Source organism: Berghia stephanieae, chromosome 3 (assembly GCF_034508935.2).
Source record: "Berghia stephanieae isolate SIO BIC M18660-M18661 chromosome 3, UCSD_Bste_1.3, whole genome shotgun sequence".
In the NCBI taxonomy this organism is placed as follows: domain Eukaryota; kingdom Metazoa; phylum Mollusca; class Gastropoda; order Nudibranchia; family Aeolidiidae; genus Berghia; species Berghia stephanieae.
The window spans coordinates 82,589,581-82,612,080 of NC_088362.1; the positions used below are offsets into that span (position 1 = coordinate 82,589,581).

The 22,500-nt window shown below is 35.2% G+C and overlaps 1 protein-coding gene and 1 long non-coding RNA gene across 3 annotated transcripts in view; one reads left to right on the plus strand and one right to left on the minus strand.

Annotated features, from left to right (window-relative positions):
- LOC144968620 (uncharacterized) overlaps positions 1–22,500 on the minus strand; it is a 366,960-nt gene that overhangs the window by 314,430 nt on the left and 30,030 nt on the right. The gene's annotated exons all lie outside the window — the stretch shown is intronic.
- Positions 21,048–22,500, plus strand: part of LOC144968618 (uncharacterized) — a 2,657-nt gene continuing 1,204 nt past the window's right edge. The window contains exons 1-2 of the long non-coding RNA XR_013644614.1: positions 21,048–21,306; positions 22,461–22,500. The exon at positions 22,461–22,500 is cut by the window's right edge and continues 1,204 nt beyond it. This is a non-coding gene — a long non-coding RNA (uncharacterized LOC144968618). The remainder of the gene's footprint in view (positions 21,307–22,460) is intronic.

Sequence of the window (22,500 nt, forward strand, 5' to 3'; positions counted from 1 at the left end):
TGGAACCTTACTGAGCTGATTGTATTCAAAAAGACAGGAAAGGATATACTCATTGACCAACTGTCCTTCGGCGATTCTGTTATTAAAAATTCCAATATCGTTCGATTTGACACTCGCCTAGACATGCGCGCACACATAACAAAGTTATTTTATGTTTGTTTTTGTTTTTAAGGGTTTTACAGATCTTGCAACACATTTAGGTTATATCAGCGCCAGTAAAAAGGAAGAAAATGGGTTAGTAAAAAGTTATAGAATTACAAATAAAGCACCCAAGAAAAAGTAAGACGTATGGGAACTGGAAACAAATTGGGATCAGATGTAGATTCCAAGAGCACACTATCAACGTACTTAGTTTGAGACCACCTATAAGTCTCATCCGGACACAAGCACAAAATCCAACAAAGGGGAATGCACTCAAATGCTTACATTATAAATTCAAAATAATAAATATAATAATACATAACAGAGAGATGATTTACAAGGAAAATAATATCATCTCCCAAAACAATAACTATGCATTTGACTGTTTCCTTCCCAGTCAGTACCGGCCGGGGCCAAGACAAAACCAAGTAATCTCATTCCAAGACACGGACAGAAAGCAAATTGGAAAACAGATATACAGGGATAGAAGACACAGTAAGTGCCACCCTGCCCACTATGGGAGGCCAGGAACCCCACCCAGGAGTTATTTTATTGATGATGAAACATGCAAAACACCCATCCATGCCCTTGTTTCCAGCCACTATGTTATTGTAACTCTGCTGTACAGCCTACTAAAAACAAAGCTGCTCGTATAGTTACAAAGGATTGGGATCATATTATAACACCGGTCCTTAAGTCACTACACTGGCTCCCAATAGAGAAAATAATAATATACAAAATCGCATGTTTTGTTTACAATAATTGCCTTCACCATACATCCGCTGAATACCTTGAATGCCTTGTAGGGGAATGTAGACCAACTCGATCCTTGCTATCCGCCAGTTCTTTGCTCATGGTGAAAAACATCCCAAGTTTGCTGAGCGTGGTTTTGCAGTTTCGACTCCAGTCATATGGAATTCTTTAACGCCTAAAACCCGACAATGTGAACGTTTACCAGTCTTCAAACGGCATTTAAAATCCAATCTTTTCACTCTGCTTTTCGTGATACTATGTGAACTTCGAACAAGATAAAGACGTCTATGTGAGTGACTGTTGTGATTTTGTAGTCGAATGAATGAACTTGTGTGATACCAAAAAGCTATTGTAAAACACATCTGAGGACTATTTGTGGATACTGGCTCTATATCAAATAATAATTAGTATAATAATAATAAGAGCTATTCTTGACGGCGTCAGATTGGAGTAAAATTTGTATATGGCTGTGATTGTTTATAATATATATATATATATATATATATATATATATATATATATATATATATATATACTGTGATTGTTTATATATATATATATATATATATATATATATATATATATATATTATATATATATATATATATATATATATATATATATATATATATGTTTGTTTTATGTTTTTAAGGGTTTTACGGCGCTTACAACACATTAAGGTCATATCAGCGCCAGTAAAAAGGAAGAAAATGGGATAGTAAAAAGTTATAGAATTACAACTAAAGCACCCAAGAGAAAGTAAGACAAAGGGAAACTGGGAACAAATAGGGATCAGATGTAGAATCCAAAAGCATACCATCAATATACTTAGTTGAGATCACCTATAAGTCTCATCCAGACACAAGCACAAGATCCAGCAAAGAGGAATACACTCAAATGCTTACATTATACATTCAAAACAAATACAATAATACATAGCAGAGAGATGATTTACAAGGGAAAAAATATCATCTCCCAAAACAATTACTATGCATTTGACTGTTTCCCTCTCAGCCAGGACTCCCGCCAGGGCCAGGACAACAATTAATCTCATTCCAAGACAAAGACAGAAAGCATGTTGGAAAATAGATATAGGGGAATAGAGGACACAGTATGTACCTCCCTGCCCACTATGGGATATATATATATATAGGCCTATATATATATATATATATATATATATATATATAGGCCTATATATGTCTATATATATATATTATAAGCCAAACAAAAATTTCAAAATTATATCCTGTAATCAGACTGTGAAAATATCTTCGCGTAGGCCAACATATTTGATAATGTCATACTTTTTTCAGCAAAAATCTGAAAGAGGTCATTTGAAATGGATAATTGCATATTTTCCAATCTTTATGTTATCAATCCTCTCAATCGTTATCGTAAATATGTCTAGAAATCAGTTTTTATTCAATTTGAACAGGTCAAACGTTATAAGAAACTAGATATGCTTGCATATCAGTGCAATGAGTAAAGCATGTTATATTGCTTAGTCATTGATTAACTCAATACAGACGCAATTGGATTTTACTATAATTTGACATCATAAATAATGTCTTCAGAACCACGAGGCTCATAAAGCTTGATTTTTATCCCCTTTTCTTTAGTGTTAAATAAACATTAGCACTTGCTTGCTATCCTTTGGATAGTACGGTAGTAGTCTATTGCAAAGTATTTTCAGCCATATCTAACAGACCTCCTGCTTGGTGGACAGGAGTGTCAGACTGCATCATCATCATCATCATCATCATCATCATCATCATCATCATCATCATCATCATCATCATCATCATCATCATCATCGTCGTCACCGTCGCCGTCGTTCTGTAGTAGAGCTAGCTCATTCCGACATAGTTATATTGACACGGTGGGCCATGATCATAAAAAAACTTATGTCTAGCCTTAAAGGGTTTAATGAAGAAAATAGAAATATGCAAGCCTATCATTGCTATGAGTAAAAGGAAAACTTATGAGTCATTGCATTAAATGAAATCAGCAAATTACAGTTTTATTGCCCTTTGGACGACTTAGGGGGTCACCTGGGTTAGGGTGGCACACGGAAAATCCGGTTGATTTATCAAAAAACACAAAAGTGCAAAAGATCATGTGACACTTCCATATAAAATATGTTCAGAAATTACTTCCCCGTGCTTGCCAATTTTATAGTCCCATGCAGCTGGCGTTTATCCCAGTTTCCAAATCGCTAAACGGACAAATAACACAGCAATTCCTCTGCCACCTTCGTGACATGACGCTATGGTCTATCGCAAAATATTTTCTGCCACCAATCCGCCGGAGGAAAATAAAAAGGATCGTATTATTACTGCCAAACATATGCAAAATCCATGTTCAACTTAGAAATAATAATAAGACATTACTTGCTTGGAGAGGAAATTCAAGATGTTCCCGAACGCAATTATATTATCATTGTGTTGTGTTTGGGACTCATAAAAAAGAAACCAATATTTCTTTTTTTTTATGCAGATAAGAAAGAAATAAAATAATCGAAATTAATGAATATAATGTAAAAGATAATGTAAGTAAAGAGCCTCTTTAAAGACACAATATCGCGCCGCCATAGAGGGACTCAACCAATGGCTATACGTCTCAAGCCGTGCCACAAAGTCACAAAGCCTCACAGAGTAGACCATAATGAAAGTTAGAATAGAATTAAAATATACATGAACCGTTTACACAGAACATTTTCACAGATTTATGGAGCTCAAAATGCTTTGCTTCATAATGTTTTATTTAATCCCCCTGCAGTACCAATAACCTGTTAGGCGTCATTTTTGGTCTAACATTCTCACCATATCCCTCACAGCCTATAACTGGGGTACTCGTTGACACCCGAGTCGAATCGCACTAAAAACGTGAACAATCCTCTTTCACTAATAGAAACTTTCCACCCTCCTTACCCCCACCCCTCTCAGGAAGAAGGGTATATTCCCTCTATAATGGCATTTTACACCTTATTAATGGTGTCTGACCTGCAGTGCTATGACAGAGCAGTAAATGCTATGAGAGTAATCAATATACGCGCCAAGGAATGTATAAATGATATGGTAAATAACACCGAGCCCTTGGGTTGGGGGGGGGGGGGGGTATGGAAGCAATAATGACTGGATATGATATTATTCTTACGGGGCTTTAGCAGATAGAAAAAGGAAAGGAAAACACGTAGAAAAAGAAAGAGACAGTTAGATAAAGTATATATATATATATATATATATATATATATATATATATATATATATATATAAGAGAGAGAGAGAGAGAGAGAGAGAGAAAAAGAGAGAGAGTGAAAGAAAAACAGAAGGAGACAGTCAGAGAGAGAGAGAGAGAGAGAGAGAGAGAGAGCTAGAGAGAGCGAGAAAGATAGAGAGTGAGTGTATGTGTGTGAATGTGTGTGTGTGTGTGAGAGAGAGAGAGAGAGAGAGAGAGAGAGAGAGAGAGAGAGAGAGAGAGAGAGAGAGAGAGAGTGCATATATGTGAGTGTACATGTGTGTATGTGTGTGTGTTTGTGTGTCTATTTACCTGTGTGAAAGAGATCATTAAAAACAATTCAAGTGTGATAATTTCATCTGTTTGAAGTTTATACATATGAATTGTCAATGTTGTTTTTATATCAAATTCCATACCTGTCTCAGAAAGGCAACAATAGCTGTAGAAATAGATAAAATATATTGGAACATAACTCAATGAATATAATCCTTTTCTTAATAATCCACGGTTAAGAGAACACATTTTCATCTCTGCTGCATTGAAAAATATTGTATCACTAGGGAACAGTATCTGTTTTAAGCATGTCACCTTAAAAAAAATTCTAGGTCATTGAACAAATATTTATTGTTATCTCTTTTTTCCTCTAAGATTAAGAACTTAAAATAATTTGTTATTAAAAGTCATTAAAGTAACAGTTCTTAGTTGTTTTGTTTTCTTTTCCTAATATTAAATCCTTAATATAGTCATTGAAGAAACAATAACTTTTTTAAAAAAACGTCCTTGAATTAAAGCTCTGTCCCATTATCGCCTAATCAGAAATCATACGATAAACGTTAGACGTTCGATATTTAGTCCGTCCCACATGTCTGGTGTCCACGGTGTTATGGCTGTGGTGGACGCGACGAGGAATGGATAAGACAAGATAACGTTTAGACAGGTAATATTATCCAGACATTCACTTTCAAAATACCTTTCTTCGTTTTGGCAGGAAACCTTTTACTTCATGAATCGATTGATTCAAATTGTCTCCCAACTGATTTAAAAATATCAAACCTGACGTCTCTATATTATACTCTTAATATGATTTCCAAAAAGAAAAGGTAGTCCGCCAGAGCCAATAGAGATAGAGTTAATTCCCAGTTTCTATGGCTTTAAATGGAAAATAGCATAAACTTGCTACCACTTGGATGGAACTCTAGTCTTTTGCAAGGACCTTCCGCTAGATCTAAAAGACCCAGCTGTCCAATCACTGCTGGGTGGACAGTTAGTTGGGGGGATCAAGAGGAAAAAAACCCCAACAAAACTCCGCTGCAATTGCGATTGATACCGATCCCATTGCATGCGAAGCAAAGTGCGCTATCTGCTGAGCTATCGTGACCCTCAAGGGAGAAGACTTCTAAGCAGTTAAACTTTTTTATTTTTAACTTAATCAATTCATACACTCGTATAAAGCTATTACTGTTTTCTGGCCAAAATGAATATAAAGCTTTTTGTCAGTTTCTGACATGATTTATCTTGAAGATAATGTAGATATTAGATTGATTGACATTAAGTCCTGTGATAACATTTTAGAAATCATGTTTAAACTCCCAGGCTGGTGTTAACAATGGTGGTAGATGAGCTTTGACTATGGTGAAATGTTTATACTTTTATTTCCAATCTATGTTGTGGAAATTAATTTTTTTTCCAGCTATTTCTTTAAATGGCATTTTAAAAAATCCAAGTCTGTAAAAGAGGCTTCAATATGGCGAATGCTTATAATTTATATTTTCATTCTACATTATGAATATCATTATTTTTTTAATCACGTCAAGCCATTTTACTATATTTAATTTAACAGGCTAGAAAATCAACCTGTGATAACATTTAATGTAATGTTTAAAATCCCAGGCTGATGTTAACAATGGCAGTAGATGATCTTTGACTATGATGAAGATCATTTTTTAAAATATTTAAATGTATTTCTTTAAACTGTACTTTTTTAGTCACCTGGTCCTCCAGGTTGGGGGTTGTCGAAGGATTAATACCCCTTCCGTAAAACTCAAACTGTTGCAGAAATGCAGACGGATAAATCAAATCCTTTTTTTTTTTTTTTTAGCTTGAGCGACCGAAGAGTTTCTGCAATGACAGAATTTATGAAGGATAACAGACAAAGCCGAAAGGACTCTGTTGACCCGATGACGTCTTCGCCAAACAAGCAGCTTCGAATTGTGTCGTGGAACGATCACACCAAATATGAAGCAGGAACAAAGAAAGTATTGGCCTGAAACCCTCAGGGCAGAAGAGCAAGGGGAAGGCCACAAAGAACTCGGAGAAGAATTAAAGACATGGAACGAGATAAAAAAGTTATCTCGGGATAGAAAAGGATGGAAACTTTTTGTTTGTGGCCTATACCCGGGTGAAAAAGGCAATGAATGATGATGACTGGACAGGACAATCTACCTGTTATGATATTTAGAATTCATGTTAAAATCTCAGTCGGAATTAATTGAGCCATTCTATGTTGTGATATTTTTTTCCAGCTCTTTCTTTAAATTTCATTTCCTGTGATAACATTTAACGGTCATGTATAAATCCAAGTCTTAGAAGAGTCTTCTAAATATCTATAAGTTAATTTATTACATTTATAGTATAAAAATCATTTCTCTCGCTCTCACCAATTTCTTTAAATTGCACTATTAGATAAGACAATTTACCTGTAATAACGTTTAAGAATCCTGGCTGATGTTAACAATATCAGTAAATAGATGAGTCTTCACAATGGCTAAATGTTTATATTTTTCATTTTCATTTAGATCAGGAAAATAATTTTTCATTGCCGTCGACTTCGTTAAATTTTATCTATCTGTCTATGTGTTTCCTATCTACATATCTACCTTTCCCTGCGGATAAATATATTTGTTTTGTTTGTTTAGTTTTTAAGGGGTTTACGGCGCTTGCAACACATTAAAGTCATATCAGCACCAGTATAAAGCGATGGGAGAGGAAGAAGTTCTAGAATTACAATTACAGCCCCCAAGAAAAGGTAAGAGAATGGGGAATGGGTCAAACAGGAAACAGATGTAGATTCCAAGAGCACACTATAGTGTACTTAGTTTAAGATCACCTAAAAGTCTCATCCAGGCACAAGCATAGGTCCCCATTAAGAGAAAAACACTCAAATGTTTACACATTATGCAATACAGTGCACAATAGGGCGATGCTTTACAAAACAAAAAAATATCATCTCCCAAAACCCGAACTATACATTTGACTGTTTCCCTCCCTGTTAGGGAATTCGGCCAGGGCCAGGACAAAACAGAGTAATTTCATCCCAAGACAAAGACGGAACGCATGTTGGAAAACAGATGTATGGAGATAGAAGACCCAGTAAGTGTCTCCCTGCCCACTATGGAAGGTCAGGAACCATATATATATATATATATATATATATATATATATATATATATATATATATATATATCACACACACACAATATATATATATATATATATATATATATATATATATATGTGTGTGTGTGTGTATTTGTATGTTTGAGGGTGTTTGTGTTGTATGCTTGTGTGCGTGTGCGAGTGTGTTTGTTTGGATGTGTGAATGTGACTATAATGGAAAATGGTAAGTAGTGGAAACGATTGTTTGAAATCTTACCACAAGTCAATGACTACATGCTATTACTATCTCGATATAGTAACTTGAGATGACTCCAATTCAACACTGACACACAGCGGTGACAATAGGATTTGTTTATTTTAAACCATGAAAATAGATAGTTTATATTTCAATCAAGGGAAGTGTCATTACAATAGAATCTTCTTAACTGGTGTTCTCATTATTCGCTATCTATCTATCTATCTATCTATCTATCTATCTGTCTATCTATCTATCTCTCTATCCATCTATCAATCTGTCTATCTGTCTGTCTGTCTATCTATTATCTATATATAATATGTCTATCTATCTATCTATCTATCTATCTATCTATCTATCTATCTATCTATCTATCTATCTATCTATCTATCTATCTATCTCTCTATCCATCTATCAATCTGTCTATCTATCTATCCATCTAATAAACGTCTCGATAGCGTTCGGCTGGCACTCATCAAAGAGGCCTGAAGCATCGATGTAGACTGAAAAACTTTAATAATAATAATAATAATAATAATAATAATAATAATAATAATAATAATAATAATAATAATAATAATAATAATAATAAATGGCATTTATATAGAGCTTTACCCCGTTGTCACAGGCTCTAAGCGCTTTATAGTGATATAAACAAAACGTATTACGGTAAATTCTTAATGCTTTGCTCCATTGTTATAGTTAACAATTGAGGACTCGAATAAGTATTATACTTCAATTAAATGATTAATTGTCTATCAATCTATCTATCTAGCTGTCTGTCCATATCTATCTATCTATCTATCTATCTATCTATCTATCTATCTATCTATCTATCTATCTATCTATCTATCTATCTATCTATCTATCTATCTATCTACCTATTTATTTATATCTCTATCTATCTATCTATAATGCTATATATATACTCGTCTTTCTACATGGGCACGCGAGTATGTAAGTTGTTGGCTTTTATAAAACTGCATTAAATCACATGGAATGAAATACAATTAATTTCAAAGATGACAAGATCTAGGTAGTATATCAAAGCCATAAGACCTATGCGGCAGGAGAGTATCCCGTTTTCTGTAGCGCTAAATAGAAAGTAAAAATTACTTATTACTCTTTCGATAGGACGCTAAGAACTTTCCGCTAGATCTAACGGACTAAGACACCTAGTAAGTGTTGGATACTAAAAGGGGGTTCACAGAATCATTACAAAGAAGTTTCCAACAATCTGGTATTAAGTTTAGAATGAAATAGATGTCGACATATAATTTTAAAATCAAAACTATCTGAAACGAGGTAACTTGAGTTCTAGCATTTTAAAACTATGCATACATTTTTCTCTCACAAAAGATGTTATCTTAACCAGAGCGTCGTGTTTTAGACAGCAAAGAACAGTTTTCAAGAAAATTCTGAGTTGAGTGAGAAATTTGATGGTTTATACTTGGACTCCGTAGACAAAGAATCAATTAAAAATAAAACTAATACTAAATGATAAACGTGTGGCGTCCCATTTCAATCGGAATCAACTAGATGAAGAAAATTCAATTCAGAACCGAATTGATTAGAAATAGGAAATTAAAATTTTAGAAGCTGAAGAATAAAGAACGCACTCACCCCATATAAGTTATTTATTTTATAAGAGCTAAAATTGAATACGACAGGTCCTAAACACACCCATGTACATGCAGACATGCATTGAAACATTTGGTTCCTAACTATTCAATAATGCGATTTCAATGTTGTAATGCCTCCAATTTGATTATTTTAGACTATTAAATTAAGATTGCAATCATCAGTTTCACTCCTAAATAAGTTTTAAGACTACAAGTAACATTTATATATTTCTATTTTTTTATGGTCCACACTTTTTCACTTTAACACAATCAAACAAATCCAAGTGAATATAATTACGATATAATCTTGAGAAGGAGATGTTTTAAGGAAATTGTTGAGCTCAGTGAGGAGTTGAATGGTTCGCAATGTCTCTGGTTTGAGCGTTTTTGCCAAGATGAGGGTCATTAAAATCAATCGATAATTTCAAGGACGAGTTTTCTGGCAAATTTTTAAAACACCCATTTTTTCCAATGTACGACAGTTAACTGGTTAAGATTAAAATCTAATTATAAGCATCAGCTTAACTCAGATATAACACCGTTATTATTAGATGACTGGTCACATCTTACAGAATTCTATCAATCGATAATTTCAAGGACGAGTTTTCTGGCAAATTTTTAAAACACCCATTTTTCCAATGTACGACAGTTAACTGGTTAAGATTAAAATCTAATTATAAGCATCAGCTTAACTCAGATATAACACCGTTATTATTAGATGACTGGTCACATCTTACAGAATTCTATCTTCCACAAATGCCCATTTCACAATCTGCCACTTTCACAAGTTTAGGTATATCCAAATGACGATTTGATATGGTCGAGAGAAAGAACAGTTTTTCAATGAAATGCTGAGCTGAGTGGAGAATTGTTTGTTTTATATTTGAACTCCGTGGGCAAGGAATTGAAATAAAAACCAACACTGAATAGCAAACATGTGAGTAATACTCGTAGATTGGATGGTCTAAGGCTATGATGACTAATGTTTGAAATGAATGTTGTTAATGAGTCATGCGTTGATAGTATAGACCACAAAAACATGCATCTCGTGGAAGTTGACAAAATGAATTTGCAAATCGAATGGAATAAAGTCTTTTCTTATGTGGGTGGACACGAGCTTAATAACAAAGACAACACGGTGTGGAGGACAAAGAATGACCAAAGACATAGCAATGAAGAACATCAAGGTATATAGTTAGCATTGTTAATATGGGAATGACAAGAGTGCCACCAAGTTCTATAACTATTTTTAAGAACCGGAAAGAATAAAGAAAACAAAAGAAGACGCGGAATCAGAAATAATTCAATACTCTAAGCGAATTTTTTCTTCTTACTGTCTATTGGACAAAACTGACGTACTCTCAAAAAAAAAACAAAAAAAAAAACAAAAAAAAACAAAAAAAAAAACAAAAAAAAAACACACATTTTTAAAATAATTGGCCAAAAACTCGTCCTTCAAATATCAATCGCTCGATTAAAATAAAATCCTTATTTTGTCAACAATTCTCATTGGCCAGACATACATTTCGCAAAAATCGAGAGTCATTTTAATCGGTTAATATACAAGTTTGTTATTTTGTATTTTTAAGCCAAAGTTTTAAAAACGTGTTTTTTTTTTCAGAGCACGACAGAAAATTGTACATGGCCATAGAGAGTAGTAGACAACACTAACTCAGGATGGTCATCGTATTTTAAATCCCTTTTGTCATGCTGCAAGTATTTTAGATACATATTTTAGCTGTTTCGCCGTATTATAAGATAATGGGTTTATCCAATGGATTTCTTCAAAGCACGTCGACGCATTGTCTGGGCATTGGCTTATCCTTGCTGTTGTCGGGAACCAGGGATTAACGACAAAGTGCAATCAGGTATATATTGTGACAGGTAGGACAATCACCTGGGGAATCGTAGACAGGTAAGTCTTTTGTCTGTCATCTCTCTCTCTCAATCTCTCTCTCTCTCTCTCTCTCTCTCTCTCTCTCTCTCTCTCTCTCTCTCTCTCTCTCTCTCTCTGTTTGTATGTGTGTGTCTCACTCTCTCTTACAATATATATATATATATATATATATATATATATATATATATATATATATATATATATATATATATATCATATGTGGTCTTGGGGTATGGCACTCGATTTTGGATCAGAAGGTTCTGGGTTCAAGCTTCGCTTGGCGCATAGTTGAGTCCTTGACTCTTTACTCACATTCTCTCACCGTACTCAGGTGTCCTGGCCGTTAACAGCGTTTTCCCTGTCGAAAAAAAATTTGTAATATCTCCTAACAGGCGTAATGTGTCGTTCTTCCTGTTACGTGTTGCTGTTGGCCAGGGCCCCTTTGTAAAGCGCTTTGAGCACATTTAGTGGATATTGCGCTATATAAATGCTCACGTCTATATATGGATTGTAGACAAGAAGACAAAAAAGTGTTGTCTGTCATCTGTCTCACTCTCAATCTCCCTCTTTCTCTCTATCTCTCTCAAATGCATACACACTTTTTACGTCTCTGTCTTTCTCTCACTCACTCACTCTCTCGTTCTCTCTCTCTCTCTCTCTCTCTCTCTCTCTCTTTCTCTTTCTTTCTCTTTCTCTCTCTCTCTCCTACCCCCCCCCCACACTTTTAATCTCTCTCTTTCTTTCCCTCACTCAATCTATCTATCTATCTCTCTCCAAGCTTCTCTCTCTCTCTATCTCTCTCTCTCTCTCTCTCTCTCTCTCTCTCTCTCCCTCAAAGATGACAACTTACTGGTGTCACGGACTGACACTGTCAATACATAGACCTGGAAGAAATAATAGAATGAAAAAAGGGCTTGAAGCCATGTTGATGTTGGTGATTGCAATCAGGGTTGTCCGATTCCTTTTCTTAAAAAGATGCCAAACAAGTCGAAAAAGAAAATGCCAACTGATTTGGAATAAACCTCCGCTAAATCATTTCAAGAATCATATTTATTTTTTAAAGCGAAATTGCACAAAAAAATATAACATCTCAACTGTCTTATCTCGCTCCTATGAGAAAGAGTCGTTATTTAATATTTTGAAAAATCATACAACCATTCTAGGAGAATACGCTTCAACAGTCGCAACGTCTCTTCCCTCGTAATGACGCATCGTAACTTAGTAACTGGCTCTAAACTATAGGAACAATGGCGGACGCCCTTATGAAATATTTCTCTGACGAGCATAAAAGTGTAGCCAGAGGAGAAAAACATTATAAATCTGATCTTGTTATGACTTTCATACATTCTGATCACAAGACATAAGAAAAGTTCTAGCCAGTCAGAAGAATAAAAAGTACAGATTTTCTTTGTTTAGAACCACGATGGCCGTCGTTGCTGGGTGGCGTGACATCAGACTATTGAATCCAATCCCGATACTGCCAGAGCGGTAGGACTCAATGACTGGGATGGTCGAGTATGTATCAGTGAATTACTAGAATAAAATTATATATCAAGAAGATAGTAAAATAACTTACCGACAGTAGAGTTATAAGGTTAAACCGGGAATAGTGATTGAGATTAAACCGTTCAGAATTAACGAATTTTGTGTGTGTTAATTTGTCTGTTAGAGAGGCTAAATTATGTGATTTGAAAATCACAATGCTCTTCCCTCCAAAAAATGCGAAAGACGATTTTTTAATGCCAGTTATAATTAACTGCTTTTTAAAAAAAGCCGCCAATTTTGGATTTGGCATTAAAAATGCCAAATTGGGAACCCGCATTACACTGGGAGATAGCTCGACAGCCCAATGCCGGACATAGCTTGTCTTGCCCTGTGGGACGTGTCTCTATAGAGATGTCGTACGCCTGTCAAAACAGAATACGTTGCAATCTAGGCGGGCTGAGACAGGCCAGCCGAAGAGAAAAACCGCAAGGTGTGTTTAGGGCTCAACGTATAGTGTGTTCACACTTGTGGAGTGTGTAACTAAAATTCCAACAAAGTTGCCATATTGGTTTTTGTTAGACAAAGCAAATTAAGTTTGGTTACTGATTCTTTGTCAAAATATGATTCTAGGTTGAAATTCAGTTTAAGAGACACATCTTTTAATATTTAGTGTCTAAAAATTCAAAGATATTTTAGATAACAATGTATATTCAACAAACCCAGCAAATCGCACACAAAGACTTGATTCTTAATTGGCAAATATTTTTTGCTAATAAAACATCTCCTCTCTGACTATATACCGGTTTGGTACCGGCTTTGAATCTGTGATTAGCCCTATTTCACATTTCAGTCAGATTTACTGAAGCTCTAACTTTTAATTCCTTTTCAAATATTTATACATTTAAACTGTGTTTTTGGAGTTTTAAATTCTTTATTCATATTGTTCCATACAGTTATTGTTTTGTAAAATGGGTAGAAAGTGCTCTGTCTTCAATTGTAGAACTGGCTACAGAGATCAACCTGCTGATCTGAAAATAACTGTGTACAAATTTCCGAAGGAAATTCAGAAACGTAAACAGTGGATTTCATGCTTACCAAATAAGCTTAACTTTGAAGATGTTACGGAACATATGGGAGTTTGTGCTCTACATTGGCCTGATAATCCAAAAATGGTTCGTGTAGGACGATATTTTGTTCCAGTTGACCCACCTTCTGTTTTTCATAATGTACCCCAATCATGTGTACCAAGCTCGTCACAAACTCAACATCGGATTACTACAAAAGCCACTGCTGCCTCTCGAGCTGTTGATTTGGATGAGATGTCAGATTTCATGGAGTCTGATTTATTTCAATATGATTCTTTTCATGACAAATTTTGTTGTGAAGTTGGAAATTGTGGTGCCATTTTCACTCTTCCGTCAGGATCAGATGATTCATATATTTTATTGAGTAGTGAGAGGAAAGGTCAAATTCACAAGTTTGCAGTATATTTTAAATACAACACTGGAACTAAAAATCCCAGGGTGACGTATGAGATGTATCATTTGGGGAAACGTATTCGTCACCCATTCATCAGTGAGATTAAATGTTGGAGTCAGCTTGAAGAGTTTCTTCGATTTGTCAGAGCAGAAACACCATTTGAAGTTACTGATAAGAAAGTCAACTTTTGTATCAGAAATCTTCAGCTGATGAATTCGTCGAAAAACTCAAGGCTTTACTCTGCAGAGGACCTGTTTTTAGCGTTTTCATGGTATGAAAAATCCCGTACTTTGTATCTTGAACTTCGTAATCATTTACAATTACCATCTATTTCTACCATGAAAAGAATTACAAGTGTGGCAAATAACACCTCTGATGAAAATCTCTTTACGAATGTTTTTATCATCTTGAAGAAAGATCCAGAAATTGTATTTTGATTATTGATGAAGTTTATGTCAAGGCATCAGTTTCATACAGAGGAGGAACCATTTATGGATATTGGCTACTACGTTTTTATGTTTTATGGTAAAGTGCTTTTTTGGATCAAGAACATTTCTTGTCAAACTGTTACCCTGTCATGCCTTAACATCTGATTTTCAGTACAGTAACACTATAAATGTCATTTCTACAATTGAAAGATGTGGAGGAAAAGTAATTGCAATAATAAATGATAACAACAGATTGAATCAAGCTTTTTTCAAAAAATTTCCTAAAATAAATGAATCATCTCCTTGGATTACCATGTCCCCAGTTGATCCTACAAGATCCTTATTTTTACTGTATGATACTGTTCACCTGTTGAAAAATATCCGAAACAACTGGATCACTGAGAAAACAAAATGTCTGAATTTCTACCCTTGTCATTCATCTGAACCAGTAACTGCCCAGTGGTCTGATTTGGAAGAACTTCATAATTACGAGACAGGATTTCTTGTAAAACTTTCAACTCTTTCCAAAACAGCATTAAACCCCACAAGTATTGAAAAACAGAAAGTTTCCCTTGTATTTGAAGTATTTTCAGAGAAGACAAGCTCTGCATTGAAATCGTCATCAAAGTCTGTCAGTTCTTGGATCAACACTGCCTTATTTATAGATGAAGTTTTGAAGCTTTCGAAGGTTTTTAACACGAAGTCTCCCTTTCAAAGCACTCGTTTTCGTGACCCAGATCGATTATGTATTGAACTTTCAGAAGATGGTAGTCATCAATTGAATATCCTGGATCAATGGGCACTGCTTGCTGACCGGATGACTGCATCAAGTCCTGTTCTAAGGGAAAATCCTTCACAAGAGACACAGCAAATGCTTTAGCTTGAACCTGCAGATGCCTTATTGACTTATCAAAGTACCTCTTGACACAAAACAACTCTGTCCATCATCAATATGTTGCCATTGGTTTCTTCCAACAAGATGTCATAGAGAAGCATTTTGCTCATTTTAGGATGTCAGCTGGTTGTAATTTTTATATAACAGCTCAAGATCTTTTGAACTGTCATCATATAGACAGGGCCAAACTTTTTATTGAATTTGAGAAGGATATTGATTTTAACTCCTCTGGACATTCCTGTGATCTCTGTGGGAAAGAACTGACAGACTCGGAACTTCTCATCATTGACGACCTTCCTCTCACTACTAACACACTATCATCTGATGAGAAAATGATTCTTTATTATATCGGAGGCTATGTGACCCTAAAGGATGAAAAGTTGCGAGGAGCAGATGGAGACGTGTTCCCTGAAGATGTCAAAGTCTACACTGAGGAAATGGACAGAGGTGGTCTAAATTACCCTTCGACCGCAACTTTTCATCTTATTCTATACTGCTACACTTTTTTTAAAATGTCTGGAGAAATGCATTGTCGTTCAAGACTCGTAATAATTTTTCAAGATTTTCCAGCACTGTTTCATTTGGATGTTGTTCTCAGCAAAATTTCTACACGCAGAATTGTAAATATTTTATTGAAACGTTTCTGCACTCAAGCTGACAGTGACAATAAAATCCAACAACAGAGAAGGAAAATAGCCAAACTGTCATCTTTGTAGTTATAATGAATTATTTATACTCATTTTCCCACCCTCACAAGTCATATTTCATGCATCATTATACTGTTGAATCTTTTAATGGGCCATTGGCGGTCCCAAGCCCGCAGCTGAATGCATACCTTTTTATATGCGTTCAGTAACTCAGAGGGAAAGATTCTGTGTTTATTCTAATGGATATATATTAAATTGTGCAATTATCAAGGTAAGGCATGTTTTATATTTTAATACTTATTTTTCTTCTTTCATTCAATTTTTTTCTCTTTTTCTTTTATAAATTTTTGTGTTTGTTTTACTAATGTGATTTATCAAAAACAGAGCTTAAACTACAAAAATATATTTACTATTTGAAAAATTAAAAAAAAACATTTATTTTTCTCTTATTATTATATAAAAAATCGGTCTCAAAAATATTGTGAAAAGAAAACAAATTCCGACCAAGATAGCGCGAGTGCACTAACACTAACACAGCGACTCGCTCGTACCTTACGCTGAGCCCTAAACGAAATCGCTACACGGTGTGCTGAGCTGGCCTGGGTCGGGTCGCTTAGGTTGCAATGGACAAAGGTATTTTTATTTCTCATCACAATTATAGTTTTGAATAATATATATCCTCATTTGAATGGAATGTAACTTGAATACTATTCATATGCTTTTCATACCATGAGCTTTGTCAAGAAGTACTTCTATTCCTGTTTGAATATACAAAAGAAAATGTGTGTGTATATATATATATATATATATATATATATATATATATATATATATATATATATATATATATTATATATGTGTGTGTGTGTGTGTGTGTGTGTGCGAGCGCGTTTGTGTGCCTCGTCCTTATTGGTATGATTATGATGCTGAAAATACATAGGAATATGTGTTAAAATGAGGAAAGGTTAATATACTTAACCCTCTAATCTTTAAAATATAGAAGAAAGAGGGGTGACCTTATACAGTTATATAAATTTGTCCATAGATTTTATCACATAGACCACAATACACCTTTTAATAACCCCCACCTAAAATTTACACACGGAAGCAAATACTAAAATTTTTATCACACATTCTTCTACAATTATTCAGCAATTTTTTTTTTAATTGTAAGGATAGTTAATACATGAAACAGCTGAAAATGTAGAAGAAACGATTCCAAAAATACAAATAAATTCAAAAATGCCATTGATAGAGAGTCCATGACTTAAAATATGTATTTGATAAATACGTTATAGATCCATATTTGCTTGCTCATTATGCCAATGGTGATGGAATGTATGATAATACATATCAGGGAATTTCTTGCCTGAACCTTTTTTTTGTGTTTTCTTTCATCGTTTTTTTTTCCAAAGGGTATTTATACACATTTGACCCAAGCAACCCAATATTATGATATGTTATAGTATATCATGGTAGTTGTTTTTATTGGACAAACGAACCCTTTCCCTTCAAGATCAACATTACGCGCTTTTTCTGTCCAAATGGCAGCATGATATGATCCACTTCCTGTATTATCTGGTCTCATGTCGATATGAAACAAATGTGAAAAGGTGACTTTAATGTATGCATTGTATTCTTGTGGAAATGTCACTCGACATCAAATCTGCAGGTCCATTGTTCGAGTCCCACTCACACACACACACACACACACACACACACACACACACACACACACTTATAATATTATATTTGGCAAATTTTCTTTTTTATTAACACTAAGTCTCCGAAGCAACCGGACCAATCGTCACCAAATTTTGCATGGTGTTTACAACTGACACGAAGATGGTTTGAGTGTATTATGAGGTTGGTTAAAAATTGTGATGGTTTTGTATAACAATCAAATGTGATTCTCAATCCCACGAATACAGATGCCAGCATATTTAGCAAGTGGATTGTGTGTTAACCTTCCTGTTAGCGAGTATGACAATGAGGTGGGAGTGCTTGCATGAATCAATACCAGCTAGTGGTTCCTTTGATTATTTGAATATAATCAATTTCTTAAGATTTAAATAAATTATTTTCCACTCTTAACATCGGGAAAGAATTCTACGATCGGGAAGCGAAATGAATAAGATATTAAATGCAGAAAATATCTCTCCGTGGCCAAATAAAAGATCCGTTGAGTTTTCTTAAGGAGCCCAAAAATGTATTGTCTAGGATAGCAAAAAATAGGTTCAAATTATAATCAACACTTAAAGCATAAATTTTGTTTTGATCACGTTATCATCGCGTTCATTGAACAGATAATCATGCCTATACACACACACACACACACACACACACACAGACACACACACATATATATATATATATATATATATTTATAAAGTTTAAGCAAGGACTGGGTCTACTGGAATCATAAACATTTTTTTTTTTTTTTGCATTTTTATTCGGTTTAATTGATTTGCAAATCGGATTAATCATTAATTTACTCAATGTGCGCAAATAATAAAATCAATACATCCAGGGTAACGAATCAATACATTACATTTCATGTTAGACTAATTATGTCCAATCAACTCGAAATGGTATCATTTCGGGGTGGATCTAATGTTTTTGATTCAGTTTCAAGTATTTTAAAAATATAAAATTTGAGTTAGAATAAAGTCCTCAATGAGAAGAATTTGATTTTGATTCTAGAAATTAAAATAAGTCGAATCTCCTAATTCTGAACATTTTGAGTTTAACCAGTTGAATGCCGTATTCTGGAAAGACACGTATTTAAAAATTTGGCCAGAAAATTCGTCCTTCAAATATCTATTATTCTGATCAATTTTTAAAAAAATACGTGTCTTTCCAGAATACGTTACGACAGTTAACTGGTTAAACTCAATGTTGCTTTACTCTGTCCATGCCGACATATTACCAGATTGATATAAAAAAAAGTAGCCCTTGAAAGCCATTGGGCTCATGGAGCAGGAGTTATATCCCGGTGTATATAGCGTGAACTGGACAATAGCCAGGCCTGCAACTGCCCCCTGAAAAAATTGCCTGAAAATCCGCGAGACGTTGGGTCCGGGTCCAGGGCGGAGGGACGTCATGAGCAAAGATCCCCATTTCCCGGAATATTTTCTTAGAATTTTACCTATTCAATAGGCTGTGAAACAAAATGAAAAAGTTCTTAATTTTTTTTTCCCCGGCGGAGCGAAATTGCCGGAAATGCCGGCATTGCCGTATAATAGCAATCGGATTGGACGTTAGTCTATCGGAAAGTATTATTCACCTGATCTAACAGACCCAGCTACCCAAGCACTGCTGGTTGGACAGGAGGTCAGAAAAAAATCTCGACTGCGCCCGGGATCGATCTTGGTCCCTTTGCGTATGAAGAGTGTGCTCTACCAACTGAGCTATCGGGACCCTCACCAGTTTGATGCGATTGATAAAAGTTTGTTGTTGACAGGCGCTCATTGTAAACGTTTGCAATGTAATAATTAATGAAAACCCCGTCTTTTCTTTGTAACATCTTTATAATTTTTTACCACCATCGGACTTCAATAATTAACGTGCTTTGAATGCAATACACCTGCCTGGAGCGATTTTAGTTTTGTCATGTAAGCCATTCTAGAACCATCGTCTCTAAGTGGTATTATGTAGGAAAGAACTAGCCGCTAGAAATAGAATTGATAGTCATTTATTTGATTCCTGCGACTCATTTCTATTCGTTATGGTGGAGACTAAATATAATTTCAAATTTTGTACCGTATTTTGATCCTAATTAACTTTTCGGCGTCAGATTCATACCGCCACAATATCTTTTTGATATGGCGGAACACATCTATTTTGTCCTCTACGCCATCATTAAATATTAGATGTTTTGCCTAAGGGCAAACGTAAATTAATTGATTTACGACGAATACCTTAGATCTGAACTACACTGACAAAACAGTTTTATTCCATTTTGACCAGAAATCTTTTACTTAATTTGTCCATTAAATAAAATAGCTAAAAGGACCATCAACTCGTTGAAATTTTCATCAATTTGTGTGGCTTTGTAGTGTGTTTGTCTAGTGTTATGACACTTGCCATCGGAATGGTAGGTACCGAGTTCAAGACCCACTCTTAGCTTTACCGCTCTGTGCAAATTTAAGTCCCTGAGAAAGTCTCTTTACTTACAGTATATTAGTTGTAAGTGCCCGATCGTTACCAGCTTTGTCGTCCTATATTTTACGTGTTGCTGTCGCCTAACACCCCTTTTATAATGCATTAAGCACGTCTAGTCATATAAATTCTCAAGTTTGATTTTTTCTTAAAATTTGATTTTTCAAAATTTACGGGAAGTTCGGAGTCAATGGTAATCTATCGATATTTCAAGTGGCCAAAAGGTTGAATCTGTGTTTTGTCAGTGCAAGGTTTATTTATGACTTACAGTGAACGTATAAGTAGTAAAGGTGTCCTAAGGGGCAACAACTCTCCGTCCGTCCGTAAAATGAATGGTCAGTGTGTTACTTGTCAGCACAAGGTTAACTTTACCTTCGTGTGCATGACAACCATTTCCGCTTACTTATTATTTGATGTATTAATCTTCAACCATTTCCGTTAGATGCTATGTATATATATATATATATATATATATATATATATATATATATATATATATATATATATATATATATATAGTATGTAACGGAAATATACATACACACACACACACACACATACACCAGAGAGAGAGAGAGAGAGAGAGAGAGAGAGAGAGAGAGAGAGAGAGAGAGAGAGAGAGATCGTAATAAACATATCAATGGACTGATTTCTATAACTAGTTAATAGGCTTCCTAAGTCGTGACGTAATCCTGCGCAGCAACGCATGGCAACAAACCGGCTGGCTCTAAACAGTCGAGAAAAATGGCTGACACGAACTCTATTTCCATCACCGCCCTTATGAAATACTTCTCCAATGAGCATAAAAGTGTCTCGCGAGGTGAAAATCATCATCAGTCAGGTCATGTTTTGACTTTCACTTACTCAGATGGCTTGATGTTCGGCAAAGTTCAAGCCAGCATGAAGAATAAAGAGTATTCTGTGAAGGTAAGTCATTTCGTCTTCTCATTCTCACTCTCAAAATCTCACATCTCCGTAAAACTACTGTTGGACAATAATCAGTTTACTTTGAGTTTAGGCAGATTTAGTATATCCAATGGAAAGATTTAACTGTTTACGTTCGATTTTAGTTAGGGAGAGAGAGAGGGAGTCATTGAACTATTGTGTTTTTATCTTATGGACCACGGACTTTGAGTCTTTGAGGTCTTAGTCTTGCTTCGCTAATTTTCGTTGCTATTGACTATAGTCTACTACATACTATTTAGTATCGTGTTGTAACCTTTAATATAATACTCATATGAGCATCACAATCACCAATCACGCTAGACATTTTATCATACTTCATGTGGGGCAGCGTGGATCAGCGGTACGGTTTTTGCTTCGTACCCGAAAGGTACCGAGTTCGTTACACCCGCCGCTGCGCTGTGTGGCCTTGAGCAAGTCACCTCGCCCTAGCTCAATTTGCGGCGCTGCACCGCGGTTATTCCAGTCTTCCCTGGGAATAGACCCTAGAGATTAATTTCCTCTATGGGATGAATAAAGGATTTATTTAGACCAGTGTTAGTCACGGTAAACTAAATTTCCTATTGGGTTAAGGTGTAATGTAAATGTTGCTGCTTGAAACTCGAAGAAATCAATAACATTGTGAAATTGAATGTGAACTTCAATTAAATATACGAAAACAGATAAAATGGACGTTTCGGGTTTCCCCCTTATCAACAAAGCAAGATGAATGAAAGAATCACTTAATTTGTTTTTTTAATTGAGTTTTTATACAGCGTAATATCCACTAAATGTGCTCAAAGTGCTTTACAAGGGGTCCCTGGCCAACAGCAACATTTAACATGTAAGACGGGACATGATGCCTGTTGGGCGATATTACAATTTTTTCGGACAGAGACAACGCTGTTAACGGCCAGGTACTCATTTGACACCTGAGTACGGTGAGAGATTGTGAGTAAAGAGCCTTCTCCAAGGACTCAACTATGCGCCGAGCGAGGCCCAAACCCAGGACCTTCTGATCTGAAAGCGAGTGTCATACCACAAGACCACAACAGACGTTTTATTAGTTTGTTTGTTTTTTGCCTATTGAGCATGGTCGCAGCTCTAAATTTGAATCTTTTATTCTTTTACTTCCACAGATCTATCTTGATGATGCCTTGGGTTGATTCAGTCCAAAAC